General features: G+C 44.6%; 1 protein-coding gene across 4 annotated transcripts in view; it reads left to right on the forward strand.

The window, feature by feature from the left end:
* Positions 1-488: 488 nt before the first annotated feature.
* Positions 489-19,697, forward strand: part of LOC128452465 (plexin-A1) — a 185,222-nt gene continuing 166,013 nt past the window's right edge. For all 4 annotated transcript variants that reach the window (XM_053435529.1, XM_053435531.1, XM_053435530.1 and 1 more), the window contains exon 1: positions 489-639. The gene's annotated coding sequence lies outside the window, so the exon portion shown is untranslated. The remainder of the gene's footprint in view (positions 640-19,697) is intronic.

Below are 19,697 nucleotides of genomic sequence, written 5' to 3' on the forward strand. Positions count from 1 at the left end.
TCCTCAGACTCCATCGTTTTACAACATGATATACTCACATTCTTTTTGTACATCATATCTCTTTCTATATACGTATAAACGTTCTAATCTGCACATTTATGGGCACGTCATCTCAATATCTCATTATGGCCCACTTATGCATAAATACACTTGTTACATGCTCGTACAATTATCCTTTGCCACTTTACTCAATAACATTTCTATACAAACTATTTATGTAGTGAAAGGTTAATATGAGGTACATATTCTAAAATAAAATTCTTATTTTTATTGTATTTCCTCTTTATACTTGTTATCTCTTGTCCACCTCTTGTCAGCTGCTGTAACAAGTGAATTTCCCCGATGTGTGGATCGATCAACTCGATCTTATCTCATCTGAAGTCCCCCACCCCCCCCACCAGAACCCTCACACACCAGGGTTGAGGGCGCCCTCTATGGGCTCGGTGTGGTACTGCAGCAGCGGAGCGCCTCCTCCTACTCCTCGGAGCGGAGCCGCATTCCTCTCCATTCACACGCAGGGAGCAGCCAGGGAGAGAGCACCTCCACTCCGTGTGAGCAGAGTGGAAATGTCGGCAAGTTTTGGAATTTAAAAAGCAAACAACATGGTGAGGACACGCGTCCTGAGGATCACCTGAATCTGTAAGTACCGGAGGGAACAACTGTGGAGCGGGAGCCGGCGGGTGGCGGAGCCGGTCACACGTTTAGGTTGACGGCGTTTCTTTTCTCTCTCTGTCGGCGGCTCCTGAGACGGAGTTTGTGTCGTGGTGGGCTTTTCTTTTTCTCTCTCGCCGCGTCCCCCTCGCTCTCCGCGGCTAGCTCCTCCAAGAGGTGCTGGTAGACCCGAGCCGAACCGGGGGTCGTAAAAAAAGACGAGAGGCGAAGGAAGCCAGTCATTTAGGTGTGTGTGTGTGTGTCGGCTTGTGGTGAATGTGTGACTGACCCACACTGAACTAAATAAGAAGCTCGCTTAGTTCAGTAAACGAATCAAAATACTTCCTGCTTTTTAAATGTTTTTATCTAACTCCGTACACCTGGAGCGCGAACTGAGGAATGGCTGCTTTTTTTCCTCGTCGTTTTGTAGGAAGTTGCTTGGGATTTGGTGCATAGTGAGGTGAGTTGCTGCGGTAAAAAGCAGCACTTTTTTGCGGGTGATAACTTGCAGTGTTGCCCCTGAAGAACCCGAGCTGAGAGGGGGGCACACATGGGGGGCCATTGGCGGGCTGCGTGGGGCTGTTGCATCGCCGACACCGCCGTGCGTGATCCCAGGTATTCACGGAGCTGACGCCCGCTGTCGCCCGGGTAAACAGTCCGGGGAGGCTGCGCTGCCTCCGCGCTTGTTTATTTCCTCACATCTGAGTGGAGCCCGTCCAATATTTTCCTAAACGGACCTCAGGGAGGAGTTGTGCTGGATGTCTCCAGAGGGCTGGGAGCGAGGAGGGGGGGGGGGTGCTTTTAAAAGAAATCGATTCCTTTATTAGCTTTGAAATAATTAGAAATTGTGTCCGCGCGGCGTGAAAAGCGCGTTAATCTGCTAACGAATGGGAGGCAATTTGTGGCTTTTGTTGTTCGACAGCAATTGAATTCCCCGTGTGAGCGCGCGTGGAGCGGTGCGGGCTGTCTGGGTGTGAGGAGTGCGCATTGAAAACCTCCTCGTCCCTCCATAGGATTCTCCTCACTTCTGGCTTTTTAATCAAAACCTAGTTAACCAAATTACAGCCACCCCCCCGTCCACCACGCACGCTACGTGAACTCATTTGGAGCGTTTTCAACATGTGTTCGTGCATCACATTAGCCGAGCAAAGGCTGAGACGCGATCTGAACCTTTTTCTGGAGGAGCAGCACGAGGACTGGGTGACTGACTGAGGGGCCAGAACAGAGCATATAGACAAACATCGCTCCAGTGTTCATTTAAGACTGAAGGACTCCTTGGGCCATTTAAACAAGCCCCTATGTAAACCTACCCGCAGTGATTGGTGTATTTATCTACTGTTGCACCACTTGAGAACAGGCGATATGTGACTAATGTGCTAACTCTTTATCATAAGTGACATGACCCATTTTAGCCCGAGCTCACTCGTGCAGCAGCTTCTTATTGAAAGTTCAATGTGATGGCCAGCATTCACATGTAAATGTGGGATTTGAACCATGACATGAGTGTTTGTTTAAGAGGTGGTGCCCAGTCACAGCTTTAAATCATTTGACCACAGACTCACTGACATCTCTCCCACCACACAACAGAGGTGTGCTCCTTCAGCTGTTTTTTTTTTAAGGGCTCTCTAATCCCACCTTTTTCTATTTCGCTGGCGGAATTCCAAAATGACCAAATGTTATTATTTGCTCCCTTTAAGAGAAACAGTGTTTATCCAATGAATAGCCACGGATCCTTGGGGTATTGGTTCTTGTTTACAGTTTCCCAAAAATCACACATTCTTATCTGACCTAATTTACTATCGTACTGCGGGAAATCTGCAGGCAACAATCTCACCTCGATCATTATTATTTCAGTTCCTCATACAGCCGACTTCTTCAGAAGTTCTTTTTTTGTTCCAAACCTGTAACCTTGCATGGCATTTCACATGAAAGCTGGCAACCCAGCCAGAGAATTACTAGCAATTTGCCTCAATCTTCCCTAATTATGATACAGATCTGCCCCACAATAGACCAGCAGTGTCGTGAATTTTTGAAAGTCTGCCCTGTTCGGTCTGTCTGGTGCCGTGAAGGGTAAATCGGCGTTGTCCAAACTCTGGAATTCAAGCTGACATGTGCACTTTGCACCCCTCTGGTCTTGCCTTTGTGTGGTTTGCCCCCTGTCACATTCCGCGGGACTTTTCAGTTAGCGGCATATTCAAGGTCTAATGAGATTGTAGATGGATGACAGAGCCCAAGAGCTGTGCTCAAGTGAGAATTGAATTGTGAATTGGCACAGTAAGCCTGGCCCTAAATATTTAGTTTTAGTGCATATATTGATGAAGGGCTGGATTTGAATGAAAATTCTCTCAAGCTCATGTGGGAGTTTCTCAGCTGGAGTGAAAATCTATTTCACTGGGTCAGTGAAATTTTTTATATATGAGAAAAGACTTTCAGCCTAACTCTATTCTTCAGGGTATACTGTGCTGTGATTCATGGCTTTCATGCTGCATGCCGCTAGACTATGCTCACACTCACGGCGTGCAGTGTGTGTGTGAGGCTAGAATGCAAAATTCTGCTCCGAAGTCGTTTCCCTTACTTTACCACACATTGTATTTTTTCTGATCTACCTCCCCATTCTCTCCCTCTCTCTCATGCACCTGCACTCCTTTTCTAGTTGCATGCTGGTTTCCCCCTACCTGCGATCTTCTTTTACCTTTCTGGAGAAAAGACCACATGTAAGGTCTTGTACATCATCAGTCTATTCCTGAGCCTCTCCAGATTCCCTTGCACTATTTCCAGCAGTCATTTTTCTACCTGTTCACCACTGCTACAATTCTGAGCCTGGCCGTCTCTGTCCTTTGCTGCTGCTTGGTGCAGGGTGAAGCGTTTACTACTAGCGAAAGAGGATCCCTTCCCCAACCAGCGCAGGGGCTATATCAGAGAGTGTGGGTTATGTCATGGTCTAAACTCTGTCCCCCGTGTGTGATTGAGGGCTTCCTTGGCACAGCTGCACTGTAATGCAACATCTACTTTCATATCATAGCTGGTGGAGATGGTGTATTTTTATTACATAGGTTTTCATTTGTGTCAGTCTTCTTAAAGAGGTTAGATGCGATGCTGGCGCTCTGCTGCATGTGTGTTTTATTCTGTGCTTCTCTGTCTCTTGCTCTTTTTCTCTTCATGGTTTCCTCTTGTTTGATGTTTTCCTGCTTCTGTCATATCGTCTCCTACTTCTTCATGTTGTCACCTTTCTTTCTTCCTGAACCTGGTCCCGTCATCTCTTCCTCTATTTGAGTGTTTTTACTTGGTCTCACTGGGTTTGCGAGGCGCCCTGAGGCTAGGAGCCGCACAGCAGCAGCTATATTAAAACGCACTAAAGAGGGACCAGCAGCGGGCCTCTACCCGGAGGCCCTGCTGTTGTACACACACACATCTGCAGACACACACACCCTCAGCTCTCGTGGTGCTAACACCTCTCCAGCCGACAAGCCTTAATATGAAATAAACTCACTAGCCAATACCTGGCGGGCATGTCTTGACTGACTGCTCGAGTAGGAATGACCTCCATTTGGCCTGTGTAAAAAGCTGGGATTGTGTGTCAGTGGGTGGTATTGCACTGCAGAACGTTGGTGCATTACGAATCATATCAAGAGGTGAGTTTGCAGGCGAGCCAGCTGCATAAAACCTCATCAGTGCCAATCAGAGGCGAATTTAAAAGCAGACCGAGGTATCTGCAAGCTTCATCACATTTTGAAGGCGAAGGGAACGCTCAGGGCTGGCAGCTTTATTTTGGTCCCTGGAAACCGCCTGAATTAGAGAGTATGCATGAAGTGTGGACTGCCAGTGTGTTGAATTTTAAATGAAAGCGAGGTCCGTATTGTTTGAAGCCTTGACCTTCTCGAAAAATATTCTTTGTTGCATCCCTCACTTCACATGCAGCCAACTAAATATTACCTCTGCGGCGGCAGAGTAGAAATGTCTCAGCCAGGAATGGCTTATTTTGAGGGAAGCAGCTTTAGTTTCTCTGTCTCTGTCGTGCTCATCCAAGTGAACTGTCTGTTATGTATAATTAATTTTCTTCTCCCAGTTTATTTTTATCGCCTACTTTTAACCATTCCTTCAAAGAGCCCCTCCCCCGCTTCCGTCCTCGGCAGTGCCTGCTGAAAGTGACAGCTGCTCGGGTACGAGGTTGCTTTTTGAAGCAGGCACTAAAAAGGCCACTCACTCAAGACAACTTGAAATAGTAAAATCTCTGCCATTCTGACAGTATCAAAAACATGCCTGTTAATCTGGTTTCAAATTGAAAATAAACTCTGTGTCCTCTGTTGGAGTACATCATTTACACTGTGTCCCTTTGTTCAGCGAGATGTTGATGAGTTTGGTTGAAATGTAAAGCAGAGGGAAGAACAGTTCATGAATACATTCTCCTGTTCACCGTTTTGTGGGCAGTTCAATTTTATTGACAGGAGGACTGCATTGGGTTTATTCTCTCTGTCATATTGATAACCTTTTTATTTGTGAATTGGGTTCTGTTCCAAATAATAAAGAAAAAACCTCATTGGTTGTATTTGAACCATGGTCTTGTGCCACATCACAACTGTGAATTAACAGTCAGAATAAAGATTCTGCCTGAAGGTCCAAAGATGCAGGACTGACCCCGGTTCCACTTCTGACCCAGTGCCCTTGTGTAGAGAAATCCCCCCCTCTGCCACTTGTGGGCACAGCCACAGCTCATGAGGTTCCCTCTGTGGCATGCTAATGCTCTTGTAAGCCTTCTGTCCATCTCCCCTCAGACACTGACTCAACCTGGCGGCCTCGGTCTCGGATTTGCATGGACATAAAAAATTGCCTCTCTCGTTGCATTTCCTCCTGTGAAGAAGAGCTGGGGACTCCTATCGATCAGGATGTCACAGCTCCTTCCTGTAACATTAGACAAAACCTATCATCTGTATTGGTCTGTCATTTTATTGCTGTGGTGCACAGCTGGTCTGGTAGTTTGCACCTCGTAATTTCTATTTTGGTGATCATTCGTGTGTAATTTATTCTTCTCCCTTCTTAGTTTTCTGTAAAGAGTATTTTAAAGGGGACTTTGTTGCCTCTCAGCAAGAAGGTTCTGGGTTTGAACCTGAGCGTAGACTGGGGTCTTTTTGTGCTAAGTTTGCATGTTCTTCCCATGTCTGTGTGGGTTTTCTCTGGGCACTCCAGCTTTCTCCCACGGTTCAAAGACTTACAGCTTAGGTGGAGTGGAGACTTTAAATGACCTATGGATATGAATGTTTGCATAGATAGTTGTTTAGCTCTACTTGTTGGCACTGTGATATGCTTGCGACCTGTGCAGGGTGTACCCCACCTCTCACCCAATGTCATCTGGGATTGGATCCATCCCCATCCCCCAATTTATTTTGAAGCCATTGTCAACTATTTAATTGTATGCCGATTCAGGCGCTTTAGAAGAAAAAAATGTTTATTTGGACAAAAGTTAATCCAACTACAAATTTTAACTTACCAGCCCATTTGTGGTTTCTTCCTCATTTTTCTATTACTGTCAGCAGTTTCTGAGCAATGTAAACCATGGTATACGGTAGTTCTGTCTTCATAAGTTTCCTTTCAGTGAAGCACACTAAATTACACGGGTTCAGAGGAAATCTATTGATCTCTAAATGAATCAACTGTATCTGGCCCAGTCTGTCAGTAAAATCGGCAGAAAGTGTGTGTTGTTGATTTTCAGATAGTCTCAGTTTAGATGAGGGAGTCTACTGGATGTTTACCGTGCTCACTAGAGTCTGTCTGCCTCTTCAGGCATGTTTGGCTTGTTAATGAGAACCACTGTGTGAGAGAGGAGACATTGCACTGTGGGTGTGAGCCTGTGCATGTATTTGCATTGAGATAAGTAATGCTAAGTCTTTGTGAATTTGCTGATGTGCACACTGTATATCAGTAAACATAATGCTGTCTTAATTTGAATGTGTGCATTAACAAGGTGAGTCCTTGTGTTTAATGTAAGGTAACAGTCTCCTTTTGTGGAGGAGATGAAACAGAGTTTACACAGGCTCATCTGTATTTATTGTTGTAATTAATGTTAATGGTGCAACAACTTGTAATTGCTTACTACCTTTTCTTCCTTCTCTCCACTTCATTCCTGTCTTCCATTTTTCGATCCCCCTTCTTGCACGCACACGCACACACGCACACGCACACACACACACACACACACACACACACACACACACACACACACACACACACACACACTGTCCTGCTTTCTGTTGTATTTAACAGGGAGAATCTTAAAGACTTGAGCATGTCTCCAGTCCCCTGTCCTGTAAATAAGATCAATAGAAGAATGGCCTTTTTAAAAAGAGCCACTTGCCCAGGGAAAGCATGGTCATAGCCTAGCCAATAAATGAGCTAGCTGCCTACCTTGCCCCTTTAGTGTGGCTGTGTTGACACCAAGCCGGAAACAAGCCCCATGTTTTAAGAACGAAGGCCGACTGATTTCAGAGAGCTCAGCAGTAAGGTGGAGTTGCCCCCAAGGCGGAGAGGTGGGCATTGAGAACGTGTGTGCATATGCGCAAAGGACACAGGTAGGATCACTCTGCCTCTTCTCTAGTTGCTTAACGTTTGCTTGTGATCTCAGTTGCACATTGACACATGCGCCAAGGCTCATAAACCACACACACAAGATGACGATAAGAGCTCTTTCATAAATTGTGTTTACCATTTATCCCCCCCCTTTGTGCCTGGTGCTCTTTATATGTGGGCTGGTGCTTCTGGCTAGTTGGGTGTTTGGTGAGACCTTAAGTAGGCAGACACTTTACTGAAAACCTGTCAATAGAGAAAAAAAAAACATTTTTCATATCTGCAGAAAGGGCCTCTTAAATCCTCCATGCGATCCCACTTCAGCTGGAGAAAGAGGGGTAGATTTGGGGTAGCTTTGGCCCTACATCACTTTGGAGCACTTCCCAGCCTTTCTCCTATCCTTGTTTAAGTCTCAGTCACTACTTTTCTAAAGCAGGTCCAAATGGGATCTATCATGTTTTTTGGGCAAACTCAAAACTTTTCTGACTGAAAGAAGCATGAAATCGTAGCCTACATTACAAATGATGTTGTTAGTAGCAGCTGTCCAAAAGTACCACAGACATGTTATTTTGAAGGAAACTGGAACATAAATAGTAGCACAATCGGTTTATACTTTGTAGTAAGAATGGGTTTACTTGCTCTGCAGCTGTAATCAATAAAGAATCGTTAAGAAATTGTTTGGATCATTGCATCTATTCCCCTGTGCTTAAGGTGGAGCAAAATTTAAGTTGTCAAATATCAAATGTAGTCTGAAACTCCCCTCAAGCGGAATAGAATATCCTACACCTCCTCCCTCTCATGCCTTCCTTTTCTTTCCACAGCCTCTTTTTCAGCTCCCTCTTTTGTATTCTTCTCAAAGGGTTAAAGAGGGAGAAGTGATGAGTAGCTCGCTCCGTCTGGCCTCCATTGTGTTTTGGCATTGTGCCATTGCATAGCATGTCGACCATGTACACATGTACAAGGGACTTTTCCTCTTTTCACTGGTGCTACAGTTACCCAGTAATACTACCCTAACCTTTTGCAAATCAATGCAAATACTCTCCAAAGGCTTGTAAGGCAAAAAGGCTAAATGCTACAAGAGGTTCAGAGGCAGCCAACTACAAATATACTGTGGGTTTAATGCCAAGGTTTAATCTATTTACTTTTGTATATCCTTGCTTCACTCTTCCTTTACAAACTCCTTGGAGCTACTTTTTCTAACATTCAACATCTTTAGACTAAAGTTTTGGGATGCTCCAGAAAGACGTGTTGTTTTTCCTCAGCCCTCTCAGTGGAAACATGTGCTTGAGCATCATAAAACCCTGTTTCCCTCCCTTTCCTCCCTTACAACGCTTGTTAAGGGGAAAACCACTCGATGACATGTGGTGCAAAACACTGGTGGCTGCTCAGCCTAATTCTTTTAGCAGACCACGGTTACCTCCACGCTGCAATGGAGTCCCGGGGTGCTTTTAAGTTGCCTATCCCCCACTGACCCCCTGCAGAGGAGAGGCAAGAAAAGCAGGGGTACTCTGGGAATAAGTACTTCAGGCGAGACAATAGTGGACCGCCGGGAAGGGGGTGGGGTGTTGATTGTAACCAGAAATGGAACAGGAGGAGGAGGCCTAAAAACCTGGAAGAAGGGGTATGATAGGAGGAGGTCAAAGGTTAGACTGATCCCTACTTTAAAGCCGGAATGGGCCAAGGAGGATTTATTGCCAGGGGGCCTCTTGTTGCTTTTTGCCCAAACCAGGGGTGAACTTCTGAGCTGCTACTGCATTATGGGGATGGTACATGAAGGTGGTTGTGAGTATGAGCTACACATTGCTGTCCCATAATGTCTCCAGTTTTTACCTCAGACCCTGGCATTCTTTCCCCCACCGGGAGCTGTCACACAGGTCATTGACATCCAACTTCCCACATGAAGAGAGATTGTGTAGAGTAGAAAGATTTAAGGTCTCACTGCTCGCTTCTGACTCTCCTTAAGTTTGCCATGGTGAGTCGGTTTTCTCAGCTGGTAGTTTTTCGGGGGCAGATAAGGAGGCTGAGCATATGACGAAACAGCCAGCTAACATGAAGGAATGTGTGTTACCATGCAGCTCTTGTCGGGCCACTGCATTCCAAATGAAATGGGGTGTGTAACTTGTGACTGGAGTGATGTGCTGATGCGTGGCAGCTGGGAGGAGTTGCTTCCTTTCTCTCGGGCTGTCCTCCCTCTCTGCCTCACCAAGATTCACCATTCTCTTTTTTTCCGTTGCTTGTAGAAGAATGTGGCTGTTGAGTTCATTGGCTCGGCTTTCAATTGATACCCAATTGTGACCTCATTTGGCTCTTGAAGTCAGCATGACATAGCCTCCAGTGCAGCAGCAGACTCTCAGCCTGCCCTCTGACACATAACAGAAAGTATTTGTCTTACTGGCGCTTGTGGCAACACCGGTTGATGAGTGCAGCTTGAAAACAATGGCATAAAACCAATGACTGATATTTCAACCAATAAACTGGAAAGAAAAAGTTAAATTTTCCATCCAAGGATATCATCAACTTACAGTAAAATAATTTCTCCCAAACTATTTAGAAAGATGCCTTTCAGATCCATTGCCACATGCATTGATAGCAAAACATGGCAAAAACTGTTTTTAGCTGATTCAAGAGAGACACCTCATCCTGCCCTTTGCAATCAGTGCTGCAGTCAGACTTGGCCGCAGCACAGGCATATTTTCAAAAGTAGCCCGTCTCCCAGTCTGCTTGTAGCTGCAGCAACATAAAAGCCTTGAGCATTTAGATTTTTGAAAGGGCGGGATAGGAGAATTCTGAACAAAACGATGCCAGAGCCTGCACCTCGGCCAGAAAGAAGAAGACAACAGAGAAGTGAGGGAGGGATCTTGGCAACGCTAGCTAACTCAGAACAGCAACACGGCTGCTCGCACCAAAGAATAATAAATACTGCTGCAGACAGAAGCTCTTGTATGCAAGTCAGGGTGGAGACGAAGAGAGAGCGTTGAGAAAGGAGGACGACAAAAACTCAGAGCAGCTGAGTCAAGCTTTAATTAAGGACTGAACACGGCATTGGAACAGCTTTATTACGCGACCCCGCCACACCAGCTTTACAGCTTTTTTTATTTGGGAGCCAAACAGATGTTTCGTGGGGTGGCGATTTTACTGAATGAGACATTTGGTTTCAGAGAAGAGGAGGAAATTAAATTCTCCCTCTCTATGGACTGCTGATGGAATTAGATGGAATCATGGAATTAGTGTTAAGTTCTGCTGTTCACAGGACTGATGATTGTGACCCAGTGATATCCTGTTAGCTATCCAACATTATAGTGTGGTACAAACATCTCAGTCTCTTATGAAATCCTCTTTAACAACTTGCTGATGATCTGCATAATTCATGGGGAGCATTAAACAGTAAGATGTGCAAATTGTACTGTATGCTTTCTGTGGCCTTTATGAAAGCATACATACATTCTTATAGCAGTTGTATAACACTGTCTGCATTAGGCTGGACTATAAAGCAAAATTCCCCAAAATCGACTTGAATCCACATTTTAACACATTATCCGAATCTGGCACAGGAAATTGAATCGATCAAAACTCAGTGTAATTAATCAGGACAAACACCCAAAGTTTGCCAACAGAGGTTATGATGTATTAAAACAGCCTTGTCATTATCATGGTAATTTGAAATAATGTGAACATATTGGCCAGCTCAGGTCTGTGTTGTCTGTCCTGATACCGGGGTTCATGGCCAACTTTACTCCTTCATGGTAAATGTTTGTCATCATCGATGTGGAGAGATCCCAATTGGTTGGGCTCGCTCACCCACCACCCCACACCCTCATCGCCCTCTTACTCGTTCTGTCACTCTACTATGGAGGACATGATGAAAATGGCTGTTTAATCATGCACAGAGGTCAACCAATCAAAGGGCCTGGACCGAGTGATTTAAGGGCCTGTTCAGAGCACAGCTGGAAGGGGCAGGGAGATGGGAGAGAGAGAGAGAGAGACTGGTTGGGGTTTGATTGCTGTATGGTGCAGATCACCTCTCATCCACTTACCACTGGTCTCATTTTATCAATAATTGTCCCTGACAGATTGATGTATAGACAGAGAGTTGAGTAAATGGAGTCGGTAGAGGGCAGATGGGCAGTGACGACCCGCCAATGATAAGATTCATACACAGACTCCAAACTGACACAACATCATCATCTACAGAATAGACCCACATCTTCCTCGCATTTACTTTGGCTTGCCACATTCACTGGAAAAGTCAAATTCCTGAGTCACTAAAGCCGTTTACAGAAATGACCTGCAGATAAAATCTGGAGAATTGTTTACGGAGTTTACCCAGAGTTAGCTTTTCACATATGCACAACACAGTGAGAGGTTTTCTGCACAGACGCTTTGACAACAGTAACATACTCTGAATTATTCAGGTGAGAGGTGGTGCAGCAGCGTGGACCGGAAATGACGTATTAACTCTACTGAGTAGATAACATTATTTTCTTGACAATACACAGACACCGAGCTCAGCTCTTATCACCGTAACTCTCTGTCTCACTTGGACAATTGCCTTCGCACATGCAGCTCCTCCGGAGAAAATATGGAGGCACTGCAGAATTTATATCATGTCTGAAAGCAGTAGAACACAGACACACAAACACACAAGACAGGGCAGTTCTCGCCTGAATGTCAGTGGTAGAAGATGACAAATGGTTTGAAGTTAAGACACTTGTTGTTGTTGTTTAGCAAAAGGTGGTAGGAAGCTTTTCATACAATTTCAAATCTACTGTTGTCACATAACCTTAGTGGCTTGGTGTCCCTGTGTCCGTAACCTTTCTCACTACACATTAAAGTTGAATATGCCCTTTTGCATGCCTGGCCCTGAAACGTGTTTTTTTTCACTCTAGCACGGCAAAGAAAGATTGAAGGGAATTCCACTCGCTCCTGACAGTGTATTGCCTGATTAACTGAGTCAACAGTATTGACTTCTGCTCCTGTTGACACGTCACCCTGACATGGCAGTTATCCCCAAGGTTTCTGAGTGAGGCTAAATGTTTTTTACTCCGTCCCTGTATTTTTTGCCTCACTGTATTCCCTTCTTCTGTCTTTCCTCTTTCTTCACTTCTGTGTCCATCTCCCAGAAACCAGAGTGTTGGTTAGCAGCCTCAGATCAGCTTTATTCTATGACTTATCATACAGACTTAATATTTGGCTGCTGCCAGTCCAGTTAAATTAACAACCCGCTAAATTAGTTTTTGTTTTGGGTTCATTTGGTGTGCTTTGGTGCATGATGGTTTGATTTTTTGGGTGGAGGCCTTTCTCAAACCGTTTCTATTTGAAGAGGCAAAGCAGCATAAGAGAATAGTGTGACCACAAAACCCAGCTTATCAACTCAGCTAATATAACGTTTTCAGATGGGCTTGTGGAGTATTTCTCTAAGCCATGTCTATAAAGTGTTTCAGTATTTAAATCTATCTTTGGCAGGAGCTGTCAGAGGAGGAAGGTGCTGAGGGTTAGGCCGATGAAGGTAGATTATTGTGATTGGCCAGTGAAAAGCCATGCAGTATGCTGTCACATGCTCCTGAATGACAGGTACACATAGAGGACAGGTGTTATACCAAGGTGTCCCTGCCTGTCGAGAACTGCATGCCTGCCACTGGAACGTGCACAGCTAAACCAGAAATTAGCAATCTTATGCCAAGTTCTGCCATGAGAGGGACGGTGAGGAATGGAGTGCTGCACACTACAGCTCTGCAATGAACCAACAGTGCAAAACACCAAGTTACAAATCAGTTGTTATTATGATGAGTGTAAAAATGTTTTCGGATCATTATGAAACTCTGGCTGGGCAAATTGGACCATGGCAGGTCGCCACAATCTAGATAATTATCCGCAAACACTGCTGTATCATTGCAGTGTGCGGCGGTCGAGATTGTGTTACTTTGTGCTCACCGTTGCCCTGCGTGTGTTTTTGATACAACCAATGAGTTAGTATTTGTAGAGTACCACTCCAACAGATAGCTGGCCCCTTGCTCTCTCTCTCTCTCCGACTCTCTATTTCTCTCCCTCCCTCCCCATCGCTCTGACCTTGCGTCGGCGTGTGCTGATGAGCGCTGAGTGGATACACTCATATGTGGTGTGTGCGCGTGTGTGAGCGCTAGAGAAGCCGTGGGAGCTCCATTTGTTGTGTAAATGCAAGCCGCTAATTGACTGCTGGGCACGCAGCCTCTCCTTCAGCGGCTGAACCCTGCCCTCCGCTGGGTCCCAGGGATCCTGCCAGGGGAATGTTTGCCCCCTCACACACACATCAACACACGCTCACATCATCCCCCCTTCTCTCTCTCCTTCTCTGTCGGAGCAGGCCTGGCACTCTGCCAAAGTGAGGATGGGCATAGCCTCAGTGTATCTCTCTCTCTGTCCGTCTGTCCTTCTGTCTCTCTCTCTCTCTCTCTCTCTCTCTCTCTATGTTGAGCTCTTCTTTAAAGGTACATGTCATTTACTCATAACAATCTTCTGATGCCATTCCTCTTCTCATACAGCACAATTACTTTTCTCTTTATTCTAGTTTTATAATGGTAAATGGTCTGTATCTATAGAGCACTTTAGTGTAAAGCTTTTTTCACCCTTTCACACACACATTCATACATTGCAATGATCTTGATAGATCTTAATGTTAGAGTTTAAACAAGCAGACAATGGGACTTCCTCAGTGTCATCAATTATGTCACAGGTTAAGTAACAGTCACAACGCAAATGCTCAGACTTTATGCTTTAGTTCATTTATGGCCCAGTTCAGAACAATTGTAACCACCTCACGGTTGACCTCCATGGGAAGCTCACAGGAAACAGTTGGTCGAGCTATTGGCAGGCATTGGGCCAGACTGTAGCAAGTGCTACACTATGTTAGGGTTTTTATCAACAGCAGAAATATGTTGGTTCAGATATAGTTGATGGGCAGTTTCTACTGGGTTGGACAATTGTTCTGGCTCTATATCTAAATATGTCCTGGTGAAAAGCAGTGACACACACATAGAAACCACCTACGAAGAAGTGAAGAGAGTTTGTTGTGATGAGAGCTGACGACGGTATCAGGGTGCTGTAAACATGATCATGTGATCTAAGCAGCCGAGTTATTACATCACTCCCTACCTCTGCTTGCTGCACCCGGCTGCTCCACCCCTCGCCTGAATAATGTTGAGGATGTTAAAGGAATCTTCGCAGAAAACCTCCTGCTGCGTTATGCATATGTGAAAGGCATAGTCTGGGTAAACTCCGTAGCCAATTCTCCGGATCACTGTGTTTTTCGTGTATCATAGAGAATATTATGAACAAATTGCAGAAATGCAATTACAATACTTTGTCGAAAAAATAAATGTGCTCTCACGAGTTCAGGCCTTGTGTGCTCTAGTTTTCCCATGGCAGTTCACTGTTCTGCTGAGGTAAACATGAGGGAGCACTGAGAGGAACAGACAAACAATAAACTGACACACTCTACTATAACACTCTGTTTAGACTGCAAACACAAAGAGCAAGTGTGTGTCTGCGTATGCAAGTGTGTGTTTATATGTATATAGCCAGTACCACAGTAAATTACAGTCCTGAGAAAGCAAAAGAAAGGCCTGTACCTGGCACATAAAAATGGCAACATGCCTATTTCCCGCCATTAACCTTCCCACGATATAAAGAATCCAAATGTCAACCATTTCACTTTCCGTTCTTGGCCGCTCAGAAATGCTGAGAATGCAGCAGATTGGCATAACTGAATGAAGACAGTCCAATAGGTAGCCACATGTAAATACTGTCATGTTCAGCTTGTTTGATGTGATATTTTCTCTGAACTACAGCATTTGTTCATGGTATGCATGAGGATGACTTTGAAAACCGGTCCACACTTAAATGTGAAGGACTTATTTCAGGTGCTCGACAGAAGCAAATGAGACACAAAGACACAAAAGCAAGGATTTAACGTTAAGCTCGCCACATATGCCCAAGAGACAACAACAATAGGATTAGCTGGCACGCCAAATACCTACGGCCAAGGCCAAGCCTATTATATTGTTATAATGCCCTATTAATGTATGCAAATATGATCACAAAAGTTAATCATGTAATAAATTACCTGGCACTTAGTGAGCGCAAACCTCTTCCAAGTCAGAATAAATTCAAAGAAGTTGGACAGAATTACACACATTTATAGAAATCACTCCACTAAATGTCCCTTTTTTTTCCATCTATATAAAATTTTGAAGAAGAAATCCTATTTTGAAACCTTAAGGAAAGTGACAAAATTCCCAGATGATCCATGGTGATCTGGATCTGCACCGAATTGTTTTATGTTCTTTCTATACCACATCCACGTTTCGTAAATTATCTGGCCAGTAGTTTTTGAGTAACCTTGCTTAAACACAACATATAAACCAACAGACAGGCGGGAAATCATGAACTCCTCATGAAGTATGTTCAGTTGATCCCCAAAGTTGTCCAACAAGTCTGATTCCCTATAGTTGCAGCAGTTAAACAGGGACAGCCAGTATCCACAAGTGGAACAATGAACACAGAGCGAATGAGTCAGGAAAAAGATTCATGTGACATATCATGGTCAAGGAAGTGTTTATCAGGCCCTCACCAGTAGAAGCAAATTTATTTCCTGTTTTGATTCCCACTGTATTCCCCACCTCTGCTCCAGAAACAAATCCACTGCCAATACAGCTCATCGAATCATATTGACTCTGTCTGGAACGGGGAGGAAAGGGGGAGCGAGAGAAAAAGACAGGGTGGCTGGGAAGTGGAGCGAGGGAATGAGAGGCAAAAAAAGAGGAAGTGAAACTGAAACAATTTACAAAAACACAGCGTAAAACACAGAGTCAGGGAAAGGGGAGCAGGATAAGTGAGGGGAAAGAGAAGTGGGAGAAAGTAACAGACAGGGAAAGAGCAATTTGCTCTCCCCCTGCTAGCTGTACCAGCAGGATTGCAGCCAGACAGGCAGTGTTGAATCTGAGTCAGCAAGACTTGAACTGGGGCCCTAGCCTACAGCCCTGGGGCTGCTAGTAACACACACACACAGACTCGTGCAGACATGGTATCAGACCTGTCGTCCTATTCTACTCAGCCCTCCAGCTCTACCCTAACTATAGCTGTTCAGCCAACCACTCTTAATTAGTAGCTGCTGCTGCTGCCGCTGCCCTGCCCCGGCGCCACTCTGGTAAAGCCCCAGCCCCACGTCTGTATGTGGTTGTGATCGGTTTCAGTTTGTGTTTACTCTGTGCATCAGCTGCAGCGTTGCCCTCCGTGCTCTCTCTCCAGTGTGTATGCATGCCTACTCTGTGTGCAAACGTTGCAGGTGGAGGTGGAAGAACGAATGAGTACATATTGGTGTATTTGCTCAGCAGACAGTGGTTTGGTGTGTCCTGTGTGTTGTTGCACCACAGGCTTTGTTTCTTAAGTCTCTTTTTAACTCTCCATCTGTCTGCTGTTGCTGCCTGAGAGAGCTGCTACCACAGAGCAAAACTAAAATGTTTCCTTAGTGCTCCTTCTCAGAGGTCTTTTTGGCAGAGATTTTCTGGCATGCCACCCTTTAGAAGCCCCTCAAAGATTTCAAGCAACTGGAGGCAACTGATAAAAGAAAAATCCAAGTTGAGTTTTTGTAAAATACAGGTCAGCACGAAAGCATCAGCAAAGATTATTTTCTCAACTTAGATAATATTAATTTGACTCAGTTTTACCCCATATTCATCCTGTAGTTGTCCATACCCCCAGTTTAAGAATGACTTGTAAATCAGAAATGCTAAGAGAGGAAAACGGTATTTCCCTTATTTCAGGATGTTGTGGGAACACTCCAGTATGATTAGACTGTTGACTTTAGTGTCAGGAGATGGTTTAAGGATCCTGTTTCACTGTTATTCTTGTTGAGGTTGATGCCTATAAATATAGTGTGCGATATTTGTGTGCATATTTTTGTGTATTTACTGATTAAATATTCAGCCTCGCTTCAAACTGTACAGGGGACAAGGACAATACAATGCAGACAGCACTTTCTCTCCATTTCCACTTTCAAACTCTATATATATTCCCTCTCCCGGTTTCTCATCATGCCATATCATGTTCATGGCACAAGGCTGCAACGAGAGTCTCATATAAAACCACGGATGAGGCTGACACATTTCTTCGCGAGGGATCCCCCCAGTACAAACGCATAGCTGGGATAACTGTCAGCCAGCTACCACAGGCAATGGCCTGGTAATCAAGACCATATTCCAAAGAGAGAGAGAGACAGAAAGAACACTAGCTTAGCTCAGCACAGGAAACTCACAGCTAGAAAACAGTCGGTGCATAAAGTTTAACTAGCCCCACATGCTCACTCTCTGTGCACACACATTCATATCTGCTCCCGAAAGAACACAGGCCACAACTTGGTAACACTGTGACCCAAATTTGTGGCATCACAGCTCCTTTCGTACCGAGGCTGGATGTAGGGCACACCGTGTCACGCTTGCTGGATGGAACACGTCAAGCGTTGCCTGTCGCCATCTATTTACACACAACCATAACAGTCCAAACATTGATGGATGACACAGAAATCTACTGTGAAGCAAAAGATTTGGTTGTGTGCTCAGCCGGGAGCTAGTAAAATAAATGTTCATAGCGCAGCACTGCAGCTAAGGCTTTCTAGGATTTCTCCTGTTTGACATGATAACAGCTTTAAGAGGTTTTTGGTGGTGGTCAGAGCAGTTGTGTTCACCCTACATAATCTGTCAATCTCTTTTACCACGATTCTCTCCTTTTTCCATCCCTCTTCTCCGTCTGAATCAGCTTACCGAGGAGCTTCATGTTCTAGTGTGCTTGTTAAGCCCCATATGTAGCTGCACAATATCCCTTCTTTATTGACAGACTGATGCATGTGAGTACCCGAAAATGAGATCAAAATAAAGACTGTTGGACTGAGCCTTAACCCATTTGCATCTGCTTTGCAAATGCATTCATTTACTTCCTATCGTTATTTTCAAATCTCTCTTTTTCAGGAACTTCCTGCATAAAAAACTTAAATTTTGGCCTGCGTTTGCATTGCACACTGTTCAGGTCTACAGCTTAGACAGAAGCAATAATGCTTTTTAGGTTTTGCTTCTTCAAAGAGCGAGTTGTCGGTGTTTGGAGTAAGAGTTTTATTTGCATTTAAGTTGCTAATGTAGACTTTAGGGTGAGCAGAAATGGCTAGAGTGTGCCAGTGTTTTTTTCTTCTTCTAGTTATTCATAAGGCTTTATTAATGGCTGCCTCACGCTTCATCCAAACACTGCAAGGAAAAATAGATTAACTTAATTTTCTCTTTGGAAAGGTCAGAGCGTAAAGCAGGACTGGTCTATGACACACAAGTTCAGGATTCATGCATCACTTTTTTTGTTTGTGCGACTGTGTGTGTGTCTCGCTGGTGAGTTTGAGGCAGCCATTGAAATTCAAATTAAGTGAGCAGGTCAGGACTTGAGTATTCCTTGTGAGAAAGAAATAAGAGACAGGAGGCATTAATCTTCTACGGTTGTCTATCTTTCGTTCTCTCTGCTGGGGGAATGTGGTAGAGGTCACGAGCACGCTCTTGTCGTTGTGTGAGTCTTAACCTTTCCCCCTTGCGAAATCACATGCCTTTTAACAAACCAATGCAGATCATACAGGCCAGCCCCCCACACATCAAGGGAAGGGTCAGCCGACCTGCAGAGGAAAGTGGATTGCAGTGCGACGATGGAGACCAGCTTAGCTCTGAATCACATTATCAAACAGGGTTAGTCAAATGATAGGTCAAAGCCCACTTGTACCAAAGACATATTAGATTGTGGTTTAATTCCATCGCTTTGTAGACATGATTTGCTCTGTGAAAAGTGTTGAGAACAAAAGGTTGCTTAAAGCTTGCTCTGTTGCTGAGGAGAATAAAATTATAACCAGGCTGGGCCGGCACTTACATCACTCTTTGCTCTCTATTGGGACCACAGTTGTTAATATTGATATTTTTTATTTTCGGCACTTTAACATGTAGTTCAACCATAGCATGAACTCAATGAAATTGAACTTATATTGTGGCTTTTGTTTACAGCAAAAACTGCAGAAACTAAAGCCTCTACTTCTATATTTACCTGCACGGCATATTTCTCGAAATGTCTTGGATCATTACAGACGCCATCTACTTCACTTTGAAACCGAAAGGCCCATCATGCATAAACACCTAAACAATACACGATAATGGAGCTGGAACAACGCCTCGACCATATTTTCAATCAGCTTTGAATGTGGCACTGAGTGGCTGAAATAAGCAAGGAATTGTGGAGTTATGAGTGGCAGTCAGCTCCTGGGGGACGTGGGAGATGGCAGGTCATTTTCCCGACCAGTATCGCTGTGATATATTTGTACACTACAGCGAGGTGGCTGGCTGAGAATAAAGAGGCGATACTGGGGGAGCAAGGTGCTTGTTGAGCAGGCTGGAATACAATAGAAACAGAGGGGAGACTTAATCAGCTGAGGCAAATAG

The sequence above is a fragment of the Pleuronectes platessa genome, chromosome 2 (assembly GCF_947347685.1).
Source record: "Pleuronectes platessa chromosome 2, fPlePla1.1, whole genome shotgun sequence".
Classification (NCBI taxonomy): Eukaryota; Metazoa; Chordata; class Actinopteri; order Pleuronectiformes; family Pleuronectidae; genus Pleuronectes; species Pleuronectes platessa.